At 40.8% G+C, this 15780-nt stretch overlaps 3 long non-coding RNA genes across 25 annotated transcripts in view; 1 reads left to right on the top strand and 2 right to left on the bottom strand.

Moving 5' to 3' along the window:
- Positions 1-215: 215 nt before the first annotated feature.
- On the bottom strand, positions 216-9393 carry LOC135091092 (uncharacterized). Of its 11 annotated transcripts, none has more exons than XR_010262295.1 (8): positions 8865-9393; positions 6177-6256; positions 5074-5197; positions 4291-4475; positions 3278-3451; positions 1925-2030; positions 1127-1286; positions 216-576 (listed from the first exon to the last, which is right to left on the bottom strand). It is a non-coding gene; the product is annotated as an uncharacterized LOC135091092 (long non-coding RNA). The 11 variants fall into 11 exon arrangements; XR_010262290.1 differs by having other exon boundaries at positions 4271-4475; positions 8865-9389; XR_010262292.1 differs by having other exon boundaries at positions 4271-4475; positions 8749-8868.
- Positions 8332-12416, top strand: LOC135091096 (uncharacterized). Of its 3 annotated transcripts, none has more exons than XR_010262310.1 (5): positions 8332-8418; positions 9708-9900; positions 9979-10135; positions 10287-10491; positions 10838-12416. It is a non-coding gene; the product is annotated as an uncharacterized LOC135091096 (long non-coding RNA). The 3 variants fall into 3 exon arrangements; XR_010262309.1 differs by having other exon boundaries at positions 8333-8418; positions 10996-12416; XR_010262311.1 differs by lacking the exon at positions 8332-8418 and adding an exon at positions 8580-8730 and having other exon boundaries at positions 10996-12416.
- LOC135091091 (uncharacterized) overlaps positions 11900-15780 on the bottom strand; it is a 9299-nt gene continuing 5418 nt past the window's right edge. For all 11 annotated transcript variants that reach the window (XR_010262284.1, XR_010262279.1, XR_010262287.1 and 8 more), the window contains 4 exons: positions 15096-15269; positions 13731-13836; positions 12811-12970; positions 11900-12260 (listed from right to left, as the gene is read on the bottom strand). This is a non-coding gene — a long non-coding RNA (uncharacterized LOC135091091). The remainder of the gene's footprint in view (positions 12261-12810; positions 12971-13730; positions 13837-15095; positions 15270-15780) is intronic.

Genomic DNA, 15780 nt, shown 5'->3' with positions numbered 1-15780 from the left:
TGCACAGCTTGCAGCAACACTTCTGGCGCTGCATAGTGAACAGTGAAGCACGGTGTCTTCGTGCTGCCATCCTTTTCCTTGTCAGGCATCAAATGTGCAAACCCAAAATCCACAATCTTAATAACTGAATCTTCAGAAGAATCCTTGAACAAGAGATTCCGTGAAAAGATGTTTAGATTAGAATGGCCTCGGAGAAGGATAATATCTGAATGGAATAAATTCATACTTTTTATTATAAAGGCCATACAAATGATGGAGATCAATAATATTCCATGCAATAAATTCTTTAAAATAAGCAGATGGAAAATCAATGCAAAAAAACTTCCTTTTTTTATTTTTCCTTTCTTTTCTTTTCTTTTCTGTCTATCCTCAACACCAACCCTTTTCACCCCTGTCTGGCTTTAGGTCTCCGTGAACACTGATGCTTTTCCTGTGCACGTAGTGAACTGCTGACACCAGGTTCCTCACGACGACCGAAGCCCGAGGCGAGCCTCTGTGAACCTCTCGTGTTTCGTGATCCTCTGAGGCAGCCAGCTCTCCACCTCCAAGGAGCTGCATCACAATGTAGGTGTGTGCCTGTGAAACCAACATGAATTAGATACAGGCATACAATGATTAAATGCAAGGAAAAGAAAATAATATGATCTTAAACTAATTGTTACTTAAACTGTTACTGATAAATCCTGTTGTTTTATATTGTAATTCTACACAGTAAAAATATAGATTTGAAAATATACTTTGTAAACCTCAGTAACTTCCACTACAGCCCATTAAACTAGAACCATGAAAACATCCTTGAAAACCCCAGTAACTTGCACTACAGCCTGTTAGACTAGAACCATGAAAACACCCTTGAAAACCCCAGTAACTTCCACTACACCCTGTTAAACAAAAACCATGAAAACACCCTTGAAAACCCCAGTAACTTCCACTACACCCTGTTAAACAAGAACCATGAAAAACACCCTTGAAAACCTCAGTAACTTCCACTACACCCTGTTAAACTCGAACCATGAAAACACCCTTGAAAACACACACACAGGCAACCCTTTCCCGGCCACACACACACACAAACCCTCTACAACACACACACACACACACACACAAACCCCAGAACATACCATACCTAATTGGCAGTTGCTTTTTCAGTTCCAGTCTTAACACTTCGCATAAACCCTCTCTGTGTAATTGCCATGACCAGGCCCAGGAAGGAAAACTTGCGGTCCTGCGCCAACGAGTCGTAACTATGCTTGTGGTGGGTCGCGAAGATCAGCGTTAACTCCAGGCTGGAATACAGGAACAGGTAGAGGAAGTAAACTCGGCTAAGTTGTATTAATTTCATGCGTTCTACAGAGAGAGAGAAAGACAGATGTTTATGAATGAAGGGAGAGGAGGAGGAGGAGGAACGGGAGGTAGTGTGTGTGTGTGTGTGTGTGTGTGTGTGTGTGTGTGTGTGTGTGTGTGTGTGTGTGTGTGTGTGTGTGTGTGTGTGTGTGTGAATGAAGGGAGAGGAGGAGGAGGAGGAACAGGAGCTGGTGTGTGTGTGTGTGTGTGTGTGTGTGTGTGTGTGTGTGTGCGTGCGTGCGTGCGTGCGTGCGTGCGTGCGTGCGTGCGTGCGTGCGTGCGTGCGTGCGTGCGTGCGTGCGTGCGTGCGTGCGTGCGTGCGTGTGTGTGTGTGTGTGTATGAATGAAGGGAGAGGAGGAGGAGGAGAAACAGGAGGTGGTGTGTGTGTGTGTGTGTGTGTGTGTGTGTGTGTGTGTGTGTGTGTGTGTGTGTGTGTGTGTGTGTGTGTGTGTGTGTGTGTGTGTTTCAGGAGTAAACATAAGGGAATATTTGCTAGTACACACACACACACACACACACACAATACTACAAACACGAACAAACACACAATACTGAACATACAAACACACACACACACACCTTCTCTGCCCAGGCCCTTGACACAGCTGACGGAGAACAGAGCCCTAGGATTGATCACCTCCCAAGCCTCGGTCAAACTGGCACCGATGTCCCTCCTCCTTCTGCCCTGCGGTGGAAGAACAAGACACAAATCTGACTCACACACGACGAGACAACAGCGAACGTAAACAAACAGTGTTGCCAACTCAGGGAAAGGGAGTTTTACTGTACAAGGGATAAAATACAAGTGAATCACCATGGAAACACCCTTTGAAAACCCACAGTAACTTCCACTACAGCCTTGATAACACTACTTACCCTAGATCACCCCCAAACACCCCTATATAACCCTGAAACACCACCAAGACACCATTAAACACCCCAAAACAAACTATTTACCTCAAAACACTTGCAAAACACTCCCAAAACACACTATTTACCTCAAAACACTTGCAAAACACTCTCAAAACACCATTAAACACCCCAAAACACACTATTTACCTCAAAAACTTGCAAAACACTCCCAAAACACCATTAAACACCCAAAAACAGACAATTTACCTCAAAACACTTGAAAAAACACCCCCAAAACACCTCCAAAACCCCAATAATACCCAAAAAAAGACAATTTACCTCAACACTTGAAAAAAAACCTCCAAAACCCCAATAATACCCAAAAAAGACAATTTACCTCAAAACACTTGCAAAAACACCCCCAAAACATCTCCAAAACCCAAAAAATACCCAAAAAAGACAATTTACCTCAAAACACTTGCAAAAACACCCCCAAAACACCTCCAAAACCCCAATAATACCCAAAAAACAGACAAAAACAGACAAATATACCCAAAAACAGACAATTTACCTCAAAACACTTGAAAAAACACCCCAAAACACCTCCAAAACACCCCAAAATATCTCAAAACATTCCTAAACACACAAACAGGAGTGTAATGAATTAATAAGTGAAAGAAAGCAAGAGAATGTAAACAAACAGATGATAATGAAAAGAAAAGTGATTTAAATGAGATTGTTAAGATGTTTTGATGGTTTATGGTAAGGAAAATGAGAGAAAGGGTTTGTAATGAATAGAAAGGGTTTGTAATGATGACAGAAAGGAAGGAATAAGAGGGAAAAGTAAAGAAATGAGGAAAGGAAAGAGAAAATGATGCTTTACTCACAATGCACCTCTCTTTAACAACATTCAGAGACACAAGGAAATACAAACAAATTACAAAATAAGCAAAGAAAGAAAAAATGAAAGGAAAAAAAAAAAATAAGCAAAAATTATACAAAACAAAAAAAATATACATAATAAAAAAAATAAATGAGACACACACACACACACACACACACACACACACAAACACACACCTCAGGCAGCGATTCCTGGAAGAAGACAGCAAAGAATATTATGTTAGCCACAGTGAGAGTGCGTGCGTAGACAGCTGAGGCCGCGAACCACCCAGTACTTCCCCAGCGGGAGAACGCAGCCCCCACAGTGTGCCCGACGGTGAAGCCTATGCTGAATGTCACGCCAATCAGTGCCTGTGGGTTAAGGGGAGGTTAGGAGAGGGTAGGCTGGTTAGGTTAGGTTAGGACACACCGACAACACACCACAATATAAATAAGAAATAAAATAATGCATAAGAAAATAAAAAGTTAAAAAAAAAGTAAACTAACAATATATTTTAAACTACCACAACACCTTTAAACACCCTCAAAATACTCCAAAACACCCAGAAACACTCCAAAAACACACCAAAACACTCTCAAAATAACCCAAAACACACCAAAACATCCCAAAATACCCCAAAACACTCCAAAAACACACCAAAACACCTTCAAAATACCCCAAAACACCCCAAAACACTACAAACACATCCCAAAACACTCCAAAAACACACCAAAATACTCCAAAAATACTCCTAAACATCTCAAAACACATCAAAACATTCCAAAAACATCCCAAAACACTTTAAAACACACCAAAAATCCCAAAACACCTCCACAACACCACAAAACACTTCAAAACACCCCTTAATCACCCCAAAACACATCAAAACACTTCACAACACACCAAAAACACCCCAAAACACTCCAAAAACACCCCAAAACACCCCAAAAACACCTGAAGACTCCCTCAGAACACTGAAATAGAATAAAACACAAAATAACAATAATAAAGAAAACAAGCTGCAATATTGAACAGCAGGAACACAAACAAACACACACACACCCTGAAAACAAACAAACAAACAAAAAATAAATAAATAGATAATAGGATAAAAAAATTGAAAAAATAATAATAAAAACAAGCTAAAAATATATAAACCAATACAAAACACAACAAACCCACTTAATTACCAAACAAGACAGAATGGAACCTCGCAGTGAAACCGATGATATGCTGGTAATAAGTCACACAGGAGAGCTGAGAGGAATACAAGCCGCTGGTGTTGTGCTTGGAGTAACAGTCGAGGAGAGCAGGAAACACGGGCAGCACCACCTTCAAGCCGAGCAGGTCCAGGATCAGACTGCCGAATAACACCTTGCTTGTCCGTGCGTTCCTCTGTGGGTGTTAGGTTAGGTTAGGTTACGTTAGGTTAAGTGAGGTTAGGTTATGTTAGGTTAAGTGAGGTTAGGTTAAGTGAGGTTAGGTTAGGTTAGGTTAAGTTACATTAGGTTAGGTTAAGTGAGGTTAAGTGAGGTTAGGTTAAGTTAGGTTAGGTTAGGTTAAGTTAAGTTAGGTTAGGTTAGGTTAAAAGAGGTTAGGTTAAAAGAGGTTAGGTTAAGTTAGGTTAGGTTAAGTTAAGTTAGGTTAAGTTATGTTAGGTTAAAAGAGGTTAGGCTAAGTTATGTTAGGTTAAGTTAGCTTATGTTAGGTTAGGTTAGGTTAAGTGAGGTCTTTTTTATCTTTTATTTTTTCTCAGTATTTTTTTCTTATTGTACTTAGTTCCCTTTCACCAGTGTCCCTCCTATATATACAAAAAATAAAACAAAATAAATAAATAAATAAATAAAGTAAAACAAGAACATTTTTACGACTTTAAATCATTTTCCCGACACACTTGTGCATGGAGGCAGTGTTGCACGAGTGTTGAGTGACAAATATTGCATCTCAGCTTAGCAACACACACCAACACACACCAACACAACACCCTGCTCACCTTCTCCTTGATGTCCGCAGCCTGTACTGCCCCTCTGTCCCTGCCGTCCACCTCACCACCACTGCCGCCGCCACCGCCATTGCTGCCGCCAACTTGCTTGCCGGATCGGAGAGTTGCCGTTGCTCTGAAAGTTACATTAGGTTTGGTTAAGTGGGGCCGTGGGAAGAGGATGTAGGTTAGGTTAGATTTGGTTAGGCTAGGTTATGTTAGGTTTGGCTAGGTTTCTTTAGGTTAGGTTAGGTGAGGTTAGGTTAGGTTAGGTTAGGTAAGGCTTGGCTAGGTTAGGTTAGGTTAGGTAAGGCTTGGCTAGGTTAGGCTTGCTTAGGTAAGGTTTGGCTAGGTTAGAATTGCTTAGGTTAGGTTAGGTAAAGTTTGGTTAGGCCAGCTTGGGATTAAGACACGAGATAGCCAGTCTTGGGGAGGAGGAAGCACCAGACACAAGTTAGGGTAGGCTTCTTTGGGTTAGGCTTGGTTTGATTAGGATCAGCTGAGGAGTGTGAAGCTCCACCACGTTTGGTTAAATTTGAGGTAATATTTTAGTCATTTTCTCTCTCACCACCAAAATTTTCCCACTGTGTAAACTTTGTTAATATTTTTTATCTGAAGGCTACAAAACACATCACTCGCTTTCCATCCCAGACCCCTAAACACCACCCCTTTCTTCCTTCCTTAGCATCAGCCAGCCAGCCTCTTTGGACTTAAATGAAGGAAACTTTTAAACACGTAGATATAATATAACATTTTCTTCTTCACACACACACACACACACACACACACACACACACACACACACACTGCTTCCGTGACGTGGGAGAGTGAGGAAGAGCGAGAAAGAGTTTTATCACCAGCTGGAAGGAAACTACCGCTTTGTTTACATCTGACAAGAGAAAACGCGGTTGTCACTTCTGTCAACGGGTAACTAATACAAAGCTGAGAGAGAGAGAGAGAGAGAGAGAGAGAGAGAGAGAGAGAGAGAGAGAGAGAGAGAGAGAGAGAGAGAGAGAGAGAGAGAGAGAGAGAGATTGTCATATAACCATTTTATACTCAAGATAATAAAAGACAGCAAGCGTTTAATTATTAATTTTCCAACTTTCTTCGCTTGCCTAAACTTTCTTCCACACTGCTGGTGGTGATGGTGGTAGTGGTCTTCCTGCTTCCCTATTTCGTCCCTCTACATTTGTATCTTAAAAGAAAAAAAGATCGTATTACTGAATCAACACCAATGAACACTTAACCTTACCTAACCTAAAGTGTACCTCTGTTTTTACCCTCTACCCATCACTACAACCTCCAGTACCTTCCCCTGCTAGGACTCCAACACCACAACACCTCGTACAGACCCAGACATCCCACACACGTGCATCTAGAAGCTTCATACATCACAACACACGCTATAACACCCCTGACACGCTTCTACTATCACAGTCCCCCCTTAAACACTCCAGAACCTTTTATTTTACCTCCAGCACACCACTTCTACCCTCAAAGACCCAGTACTTATCTGCAACATGCCTATAACATAACCAAAACACCTCAAAAGCAACTCCAACCACACTAAAACACCTTAAAACACCTGAAACACTCCTAAACGCACAAAAAACACCCTAAACACATCGAAAGTGCACCAAAATATCCCCAAACACACTTAAAATACTCCAAAACTCACCCAATTGACTTTAAACGCATCGAAAACACACCGTACCTACCCAAAACACACTCAAACTCATCCATAACATTCTAAAACACACTTAAAACATCCCAAAACACTGAAAACGGCCCAAAACACACTTAAAACACCCCAAAACACCCAGACTGACCTAAAATACCCACAAACGCACCCAAAATTCCCCGGTATCCACACAAAACACACCCAAACTCGTCCATAACATCCTAAAATACACTTGAAACATCACAAAACATTGAAAACAGTCCCAAACACACTTAAAGCACTCCTAAACAAGCCTAAGACACCCCAAAACACACCAGGAACGCTAAATATTGACTCAAACATCACCAAATCCCTAAAACACACACTTCAACACCCTTTCAACACCTCCAGACACACTGCAACACTCCCTAAACACCTCCAGACACACTCCAACACCTCTTAAACACACCAAATACACTGGAAGCACTGTCAGGGAAGACAAATACTACCAAGACAGACAGGGCAGCAGGGAAAATTAACCTAAATATTGTTTTCTTAGCATTTTTCTGTTTTACCACCTCCTCTATTCCTTCTCCCTTCCTCTTCCTCCTCTATTTCTCTTATTTTCTTACTCATTCTACTCTTATCTACACGTCTGAGTTTAGAAACACGTGGAAACACCAGGAAAACACTGCAAAGTACGATAATTATTACCGAGGAGACAGCGGAGCCGATCAAGGTCCCTGGTCCATGATGGCGGCCGTGACGTCACGGCAATTTTACGTACCGTAACGGATTTCATTTCGAAATTGACCCCTCGAAAAAATGGAGCTAGGCTGGAATGCCTTATATATTCTGACTTGACAAATACTTAAAATAATATTCACAATATTAAAACAGCTCTAGCCTGAGTAGTATTTAAAAAATATCCAAATGAAATATGGAAAAAGTGTTGAAATATTCGGCACCATTTAAATCATTGAAAAGTCCACAACATTTGAATTTTTAGGAACGTAAAAATTTTTAAAAAATCTGAACTATCATCTTACACAATCAAAAGTGACCTGGAACAAGAAGTAAACAAATAAAACCGAAATTGTGTAAAAACCAAGTGTTGAACCTAAATACGATTAAAAACCACTGAAAAGTCCACCTATTTTCACTCAACAACAAGATAAAACACTTTAAAACATACAAACAATTTTTTCAAGCAATGAAAAGTTAGTTACAAGCTCAAATAGAGAGACAATAACACAAAAAGTGTTGTAATAACAACTTTTAACAGGACCATAAACCATTTTTAAAGTCCACTTATTTCTCTCAACAGGAACCAAAAAACAATTTAAAAATCATAAGCAATTTTTAGAAATACAAAAGACGTAGTTAGAACGTGAAATAAAAAATCAAGTTTGTCAAAATACTGCTAAAAAAACACCCCGCATTTTCGGCAAGCAACACAAAATTGAACACAACTCAACACAAGCCACGAAAATACTTCTAAAGCAAATAATTATTTTTATAAACCATAAAAAACATGCTATACCAGCAGAATAAAGAAGTTAAGAAAAAAATAAAAAAATATTGGAACCCACAGGTTGAAGCAGGTTGGCAGAGGTAGCCAGGCATCATGGCGGCCCTTGTCAGTGGAGAGAACGGCCGCTATTTTGCCTGTTATTCTTCCATCGTAACTAAATGAGGCAATGGCAGATATATGTAGCTAGCGGATATGAAAGCCTAGTTATGTGGCTCCACTTAGTGACGTGTTAGGCTTACAATAAGTGAGAAATGAAGCAGATATTGGCGGACAAATGAGGAAGGCTGCCTCCACCTCAGCTGATAACATTAGATAAGTGTATTTTTTTGACGTTTTTATAATTCCTGTCATGGTTAATTAGTAAGAGTTTTGTGGTGGAGGCTTGGAGCGCTTGTGGCACCGTGGAATGCTGGGTCACGTCAATATATTCCTAACCAGGTGCAAAAACATGAAATACAAGGCTCAACAATAAACAGTAAGGTTAACCACTGACCTGACAGCCCTGTGTTGTTGTTGTGGGTGACACGTAACAACACTATCACAGTTACCGCCTGTTACATCACACTGTGCAAATTAGCTGGCTGGAGAAGTGGTGGGCCGGTTTCTTACCAATATTATCCCTTGTGGCACTGCAGGCACCTCCCGGCAGGCACCAAGCTTGCACCAGCACACGCAGGCAGCCACCACGGCCCCTGTCACTGTCTTGTTCTGCGAAAATACGTTAAATAAAGCACCAGTTTATGGCACCCTTTTAACCTAGTGCCTTGTGTCTGACGTCTGGTTGTGTCGTCCGTCCCAGCCTGCTCCGCACAGTACGCAGGCAAACCTATCCACAACACACTTAGCTTTCAATAACAAGCACCAACTTATTTTATATTATACTAAACTAATAGAAAATTAAATATAAAGAATTATAAGCGTGTAAAAATAAATCTCAGGCCATTATAACTGTAATTGTCAAAGTATCTAGATGTTACTGATTGAAGCGCCAAATTCAAACTGGTCCTGGCGGGTCTTACACTGCAATGTCTCGTCCCTTGTGTGGCGTAATGTGAAATCATTGAAAAGCTTGTGTGAATTGAAGGCTTGGCTTAATACTGTGTTATATCTCAGCTTATCATTATTAAGTATTTACCATTTGACGTTAAAAAACAACAATACTCCACAGAGGTATCCAAGTATAACAGAGGCTTCCATACTGTAGCTAATGATCAACAGAGAATTACCAGCCTTTCTCTGTGTGTCAAGGAGAGCCCTTAGGGAAACGTTCGTGTGCGTGTGTGTGTGTGTGTGTGTGTGGTATGGAAAGATATAATTGCTTAAGTACAGCCTCTCTCTCTCTCTCTCTCTCTCTCTCTCTCTACGTATTTTGCCTGTCTGCCCTCGTGTGTGTGTGTGTGTGTGTGTGTGTATCTCATTTATTTATTTAAGTTATATTTCTTCTTCACGCAGATAGTAGGTAATTGACGAACACAACACACCACGTGGAGAGAAGCAAGGTGTGGAGTACCCAAGCCTCTCACAGTCCATGCTAGTAGACTCACCCTGCATGTGGAGATCTCCCAAAATGCACGGAGGTTATTCCAGAGCTGCAGGACAGAGTACTTGAGGCCATTGGTGAACAGAAAGCTGAGGTTGAACAAAGGTAGAGTAAAGATTACACTGACATTTGGGACATTGACATTGTTTGTTACCAGTATTATATTGATTCCTTTTATTTCAGCCAAGAATTGATAGCTGCCCAAGGTGTAAGCAAGATTCACAATGATGAGGTCATTGTGACGTGTGCAATGTGTCCACTGGTCTTGGCCTTCCTGACCAAGGCAGCCACACAAAGAAAATTCCACGTTATTGTTGCCGAATGTGCCCCTAAATATGATGTAAGGTGTTTTATGCATCTCTTTCACGTCATCGTGTCTGATGTGCACAATACATAACACAGGGACTGCCACATGTAGGGGTGATGGCTTCTTGCAGCTTCCTTTATTTTATTATGTTCTTATGTTCTCAATACATCTTTTACTTGTGCAGGGTCACCCAGTGGCAAAAGCTTTATGTACTGCTGGAATTGAGACAACATTAATTCAAGACTCTGCAGTGTTCCCCATCATGTCACGTGTCAACAAGGTCATCAAAGGTCATCGTTGGCACCGAGACGGTGGTGACCAACGGAGGCATTGAGACCTTTGTTGGTGCAGCCTCTCTTGCCTCACCACCAAAGTTTTATTCTGTTCCAGTAAGTTTTATTTGTTAGTCATTATCCTGATACCTCTTTCAGTGGGGCAGTATTTGAAACATATTTACTGTTGCAAATTGAACAGGGAAGGTATCACAAAAGTACATACCATTTTATTCTCACAGAAATTCTTGATTCCAGTTTTTGATACATTTCTTTTCCACATGTTTATTTCATGTAGGTGGATAAACATTCCTCGTGTTGAGTGTTGGATGGTCCTTTCTCAAACCTCAACCTGTTGTTGTCTCATGTGGAGCTAGATACTATCAGATCAGTACCTATATAATATTGAAAATCATGGCATGAATTGTGCATTTTGCTTATTGTCACAAATCTTCATTTTCAGCTGTATGTGTGCACTCCCACATACAAATTTAGCTTGATGGGCTGTGAAGAAATGTGATGCCGGATAAGAGGGATTTTACTGTACCCTGTTTATCTTGCACATCTACTCACTTAGCTTTAAATAATGGCTGCTGACCATTTAAATCTCTTTTATTTCAGTCGAGGTACTGCACCATCCTACGTGTACCGGCAGCTTAGCGAACTGTACCGTCCCACTTCTTGTGATCTCTAAGGTAACAGCTTTAATCCTTGCAAATAAGGAATAAGAGAAAAGAGACACACCTGCCATTTGTACTGTTATGCTGTAGTGTTGTCATTTTTTTTCCTCTTTTATCCTAGAACCATTTTTGGTCATTCATGTTTCTAAAAATTATTATACAAAAATGTTGAGCTTAATATGTTTGGTGTAGCTTTTTGTAACATGTGTTATTGTTAATGTGTGTGGTTCCCCTCAGGAAGAATGTTGCAGTATTAGCAGTAATGTTACAGCCAATGGAAGTGTCTGTATTGTGCTTTGGTGGGAGGTTAATTTGATGTATTTTTAGAGTTGTGCAGGATATTATAGCAAGCCCTCAAAATAAAGAAAATAACTATAGAAAACACTCCTTGTATTGAAAACACCACTGCAGAGAAATCTCTAATGAAACAGGAAACCCTACATTCAGTACTGTGTGGTTGTTGCAGTAACACTGAGCTAAATGCCTTTTGGATGGTTGTACACTAAAAATAATGTAAAAATGCCTATAAACAACTGTCCCTGCATTAAAAACCTTTCATCATAAAATTACACACAAGATACTCAACCAGTGCATGAATGTTCAAGCGGTACCATTTGCTCCCTTCTGCACTGCACAGCTTGCAGCAACACTTCTGGCGCTGCATAGTGAACAGTGAAGCACGGTGTCTTCGTGCTGCCATCCTTTTCCTTGTCAGGCATCAAATGTGCAAACCCAAAATCCACAATCTTAATAACTGAATCTTCAGAAGAATCCTTGAACAAGAGATTCCGTGAAAAGATGTTTAGATTAGAATGGCCTCGGAGAAGGATAATATCTGAATGGAATAAATTCATACTTTTTATTATAAAGGCCATACAAATGATGGAGATCAATAATATTCCATGCAATAAATTCTTTAAAATAAGCAGATGGAAAATCAATGCAAAAAAACTTCCTTTTTTTATTTTTCCTTTCTTTTCTTTTCTTTTCTGTCTATCCTCAACACCAACCCTTTTCACCCCTGTCTGGCTTTAGGTCTCCGTGAACACTGATGCTTTTCCTGTGCACGTAGTGAACTGCTGACACCAGGTTCCTCACGACGACCGAAGCCCGAGGCGAGCCTCTGTGAACCTCTCGTGTTTCGTGATCCTCTGAGGCAGCCAGCTCTCCACCTCCAAGGAGCTGCATCACAATGTAGGTGTGTGCCTGTGAAACCAACATGAATTAGATACAGGCATACAATGATTAAATGCAAGGAAAAGAAAATAATATGATCTTAAACTAATTGTTACTTAAACTGTTACTGATAAATCCTGTTGTTTTATATTGTAATTCTACACAGTAAAAATATAGATTTGAAAATATACTTTGTAAACCTCAGTAACTTCCACTACAGCCCATTAAACTAGAACCATGAAAACATCCTTGAAAACCCCAGTAACTTGCACTACAGCCTGTTAGACTAGAACCATGAAAACACCCTTGAAAACCCCAGTAACTTCCACTACACCCTGTTAAACAAAAACCATGAAAACACCCTTGAAAACCCCAGTAACTTCCACTACACCCTGTTAAACAAGAACCATGAAAAACACCCTTGAAAACCTCAGTAACTTCCACTACACCCTGTTAAACTCGAACCATGAAAACACCCTTGAAAACACACACACAGGCAACCCTTTCCCGGCCACACACACACACAAACCCTCTACAACACACACACACACACACACACAAACCCCAGAACATACCATACCTAATTGGCAGTTGCTTTTTCAGTTCCAGTCTTAACACTTCGCATAAACCCTCTCTGTGTAATTGCCATGACCAGGCCCAGGAAGGAAAACTTGCGGTCCTGCGCCAACGAGTCGTAACTATGCTTGTGGTGGGTCGCGAAGATCAGCGTTAACTCCAGGCTGGAATACAGGAACAGGTAGAGGAAGTAAACTCGGCTAAGTTGTATTAATTTCATGCGTTCTACAGAGAGAGAGAAAGACAGATGTTTATGAATGAAGGGAGAGGAGGAGGAGGAGGAACGGGAGGTAGTGTGTGTGTGTGTGTGTGTGTGTGTGTGTGTGTGTGTGTGTGTGTGTGTGTGTGTGTGTGTGTGTGTGTGTGTGTGTGTGTGTGTGTGTGTGAATGAAGGGAGAGGAGGAGGAGGAGGAACAGGAGCTGGTGTGTGTGTGTGTGTGTGTGTGTGTGTGTGTGTGTGTGTGTGTGTGTGTGTGTGTGTGTGTGTGTGTGCGTGCGTGCGTGCGTGCGTGCGTGCGTGCGTGCGTGCGTGCGTGCGTGCGTGCGTGCGTGCGTGCGTGCGTGCGTGCGTGCGTGCGTGCGTGCGTGCGTGTGTGTGTGTGTGTGTGTGTGTGTGTGTGTGTGTATGAATGAAGGGAGAGGAGGAGGAGGAGAAACAGGAGGTGGTGTGTGTGTGTGTGTGTGTGTGTGTGTGTGTGTGTGTGTGTGTGTGTGTGTGTGTGTGTGTGTGTGTGTGTGTGTGTGTGTGTGTGTGTGTGTGTGTGTGTGTGTGTGTGTGTGTGTGTGTGTGTGTGTGTGTGTGTGTGTGTTTCAGGAGTAAACATAAGGGAATATTTGCTAGTACACACACACACACACACACACACAATACTACAAACACGAACAAACACACAATACTGAACATACAAACACACACACACACACCTTCTCTGCCCAGGCCCTTGACACAGCTGACGGAGAACAGAGCCCTAGGATTGATCACCTCCCAAGCCTCGGTCAAACTGGCACCGATGTCCCTCCTCCTTCTGCCCTGCGGTGGAAGAACAAGACACAAATCTGACTCACACACGACGAGACAACAGCGAACGTAAACAAACAGTGTTGCCAACTCAGGGAAAGGGAGTTTTACTGTACAAGGGATAAAATACAAGTGAATCACCATGGAAACACCCTTTGAAAACCCACAGTAACTTCCACTACAGCCTTGATAACACTACTTACCCTAGATCACCCCCAAACACCCCTATATAACCCTGAAACACCACCAAGACACCATTAAACACCCCAAAACAAACTATTTACCTCAAAACACTTGCAAAACACTCCCAAAACACACTATTTACCTCAAAACACTTGCAAAACACTCTCAAAACACCATTAAACACCCCAAAACACACTATTTACCTCAAAAACTTGCAAAACACTCCCAAAACACCATTAAACACCCAAAAACAGACAATTTACCTCAAAACACTTGAAAAAACACCCCCAAAACACCTCCAAAACCCCAATAATACCCAAAAAAAGACAATTTACCTCAACACTTGAAAAAAAACCTCCAAAACCCCAATAATACCCAAAAAAGACAATTTACCTCAAAACACTTGCAAAAACACCCCCAAAACATCTCCAAAACCCAAAAAATACCCAAAAAAGACAATTTACCTCAAAACACTTGCAAAAACACCCCCAAAACACCTCCAAAACCCCAATAATACCCAAAAAACAGACAAAAACAGACAAATATACCCAAAAACAGACAATTTACCTCAAAACACTTGAAAAAACACCCCAAAACACCTCCAAAACACCCCAAAATATCTCAAAACATTCCTAAACACACAAACAGGAGTGTAATGAATTAATAAGTGAAAGAAAGCAAGAGAATGTAAACAAACAGATGATAATGAAAAGAAAAGTGATTTAAATGAGATTGTTAAGATGTTTTGATGGTTTATGGTAAGGAAAATGAGAGAAAGGGTTTGTAATGAATAGAAAGGGTTTGTAATGATGACAGAAAGGAAGGAATAAGAGGGAAAAGTAAAGAAATGAGGAAAGGAAAGAGAAAATGATGCTTTACTCACAATGCACCTCTCTTTAACAACATTCAGAGACACAAGGAAATACAAACAAATTACAAAATAAGCAAAGAAAGAAAAAATGAAAGGAAAAAAAAAAAATAAGCAAAAATTATACAAAACAAAAAAAATATACATAATAAAAAAAATAAATGAGACACACACACACACACACACACACACACACACACACACACACACAAACACACACCTCAGGCAGCGATTCCTGGAAGAAGACAGCAAAGAATATTATGTTAGCCACAGTGAGAGTGCGTGCGTAGACAGCTGAGGCCGCGAACCACCCAGTACTTCCCCAGCGGGAGAACGCAGCCCCCACAGTGTGCCCGACGGTGAAGCCTATGCTGAATGTCACGCCAATCAGTGCCTGTGGGTTAAGGGGAGGTTAGGAGAGGGTAGGCTGGTTAGGTTAGGTTAGGACACACCGACAACACACCACAATATAAATAAGAAATAAAATAATGCATAAGAAAATAAAAAGTTAAAAAAAAAGTAAACTAACAATATATTTTAAACTACCACAACACCTTTAAACACCCTCAAAATACTCCAAAACACCCAGAAACACTCCAAAAACACACCAAAACACTCTCAAAATAACCCAAAACACACCAAAACATCCCAAAATACCCCAAAACACTCCAAAAACACACCAAAACACCTTCAAAATACCCCAAAACACCCCAAAACACTACAAACACATCCCAAAACACTCCAAAAACACACCAAAATACTCCAAAAATACTCCTAAACATCTCAAAACACATCAAAACATTCCAAAAACATCCCAAAACACTTTAAAACACACCAAAAATCCCAAAACACCTCCACAACACCACAAAACACTTCAAAACACCCCTTAATCACCCCAAAACACA

Source organism: Scylla paramamosain, chromosome 36 (assembly GCF_035594125.1).
Source record: "Scylla paramamosain isolate STU-SP2022 chromosome 36, ASM3559412v1, whole genome shotgun sequence".
NCBI classification, from domain to species: Eukaryota; Metazoa; Arthropoda; class Malacostraca; order Decapoda; family Portunidae; genus Scylla; species Scylla paramamosain.
Note: the sequence above shows the minus strand (reverse complement) of the source record. Positions and strands in the feature narration are given on the sequence as shown.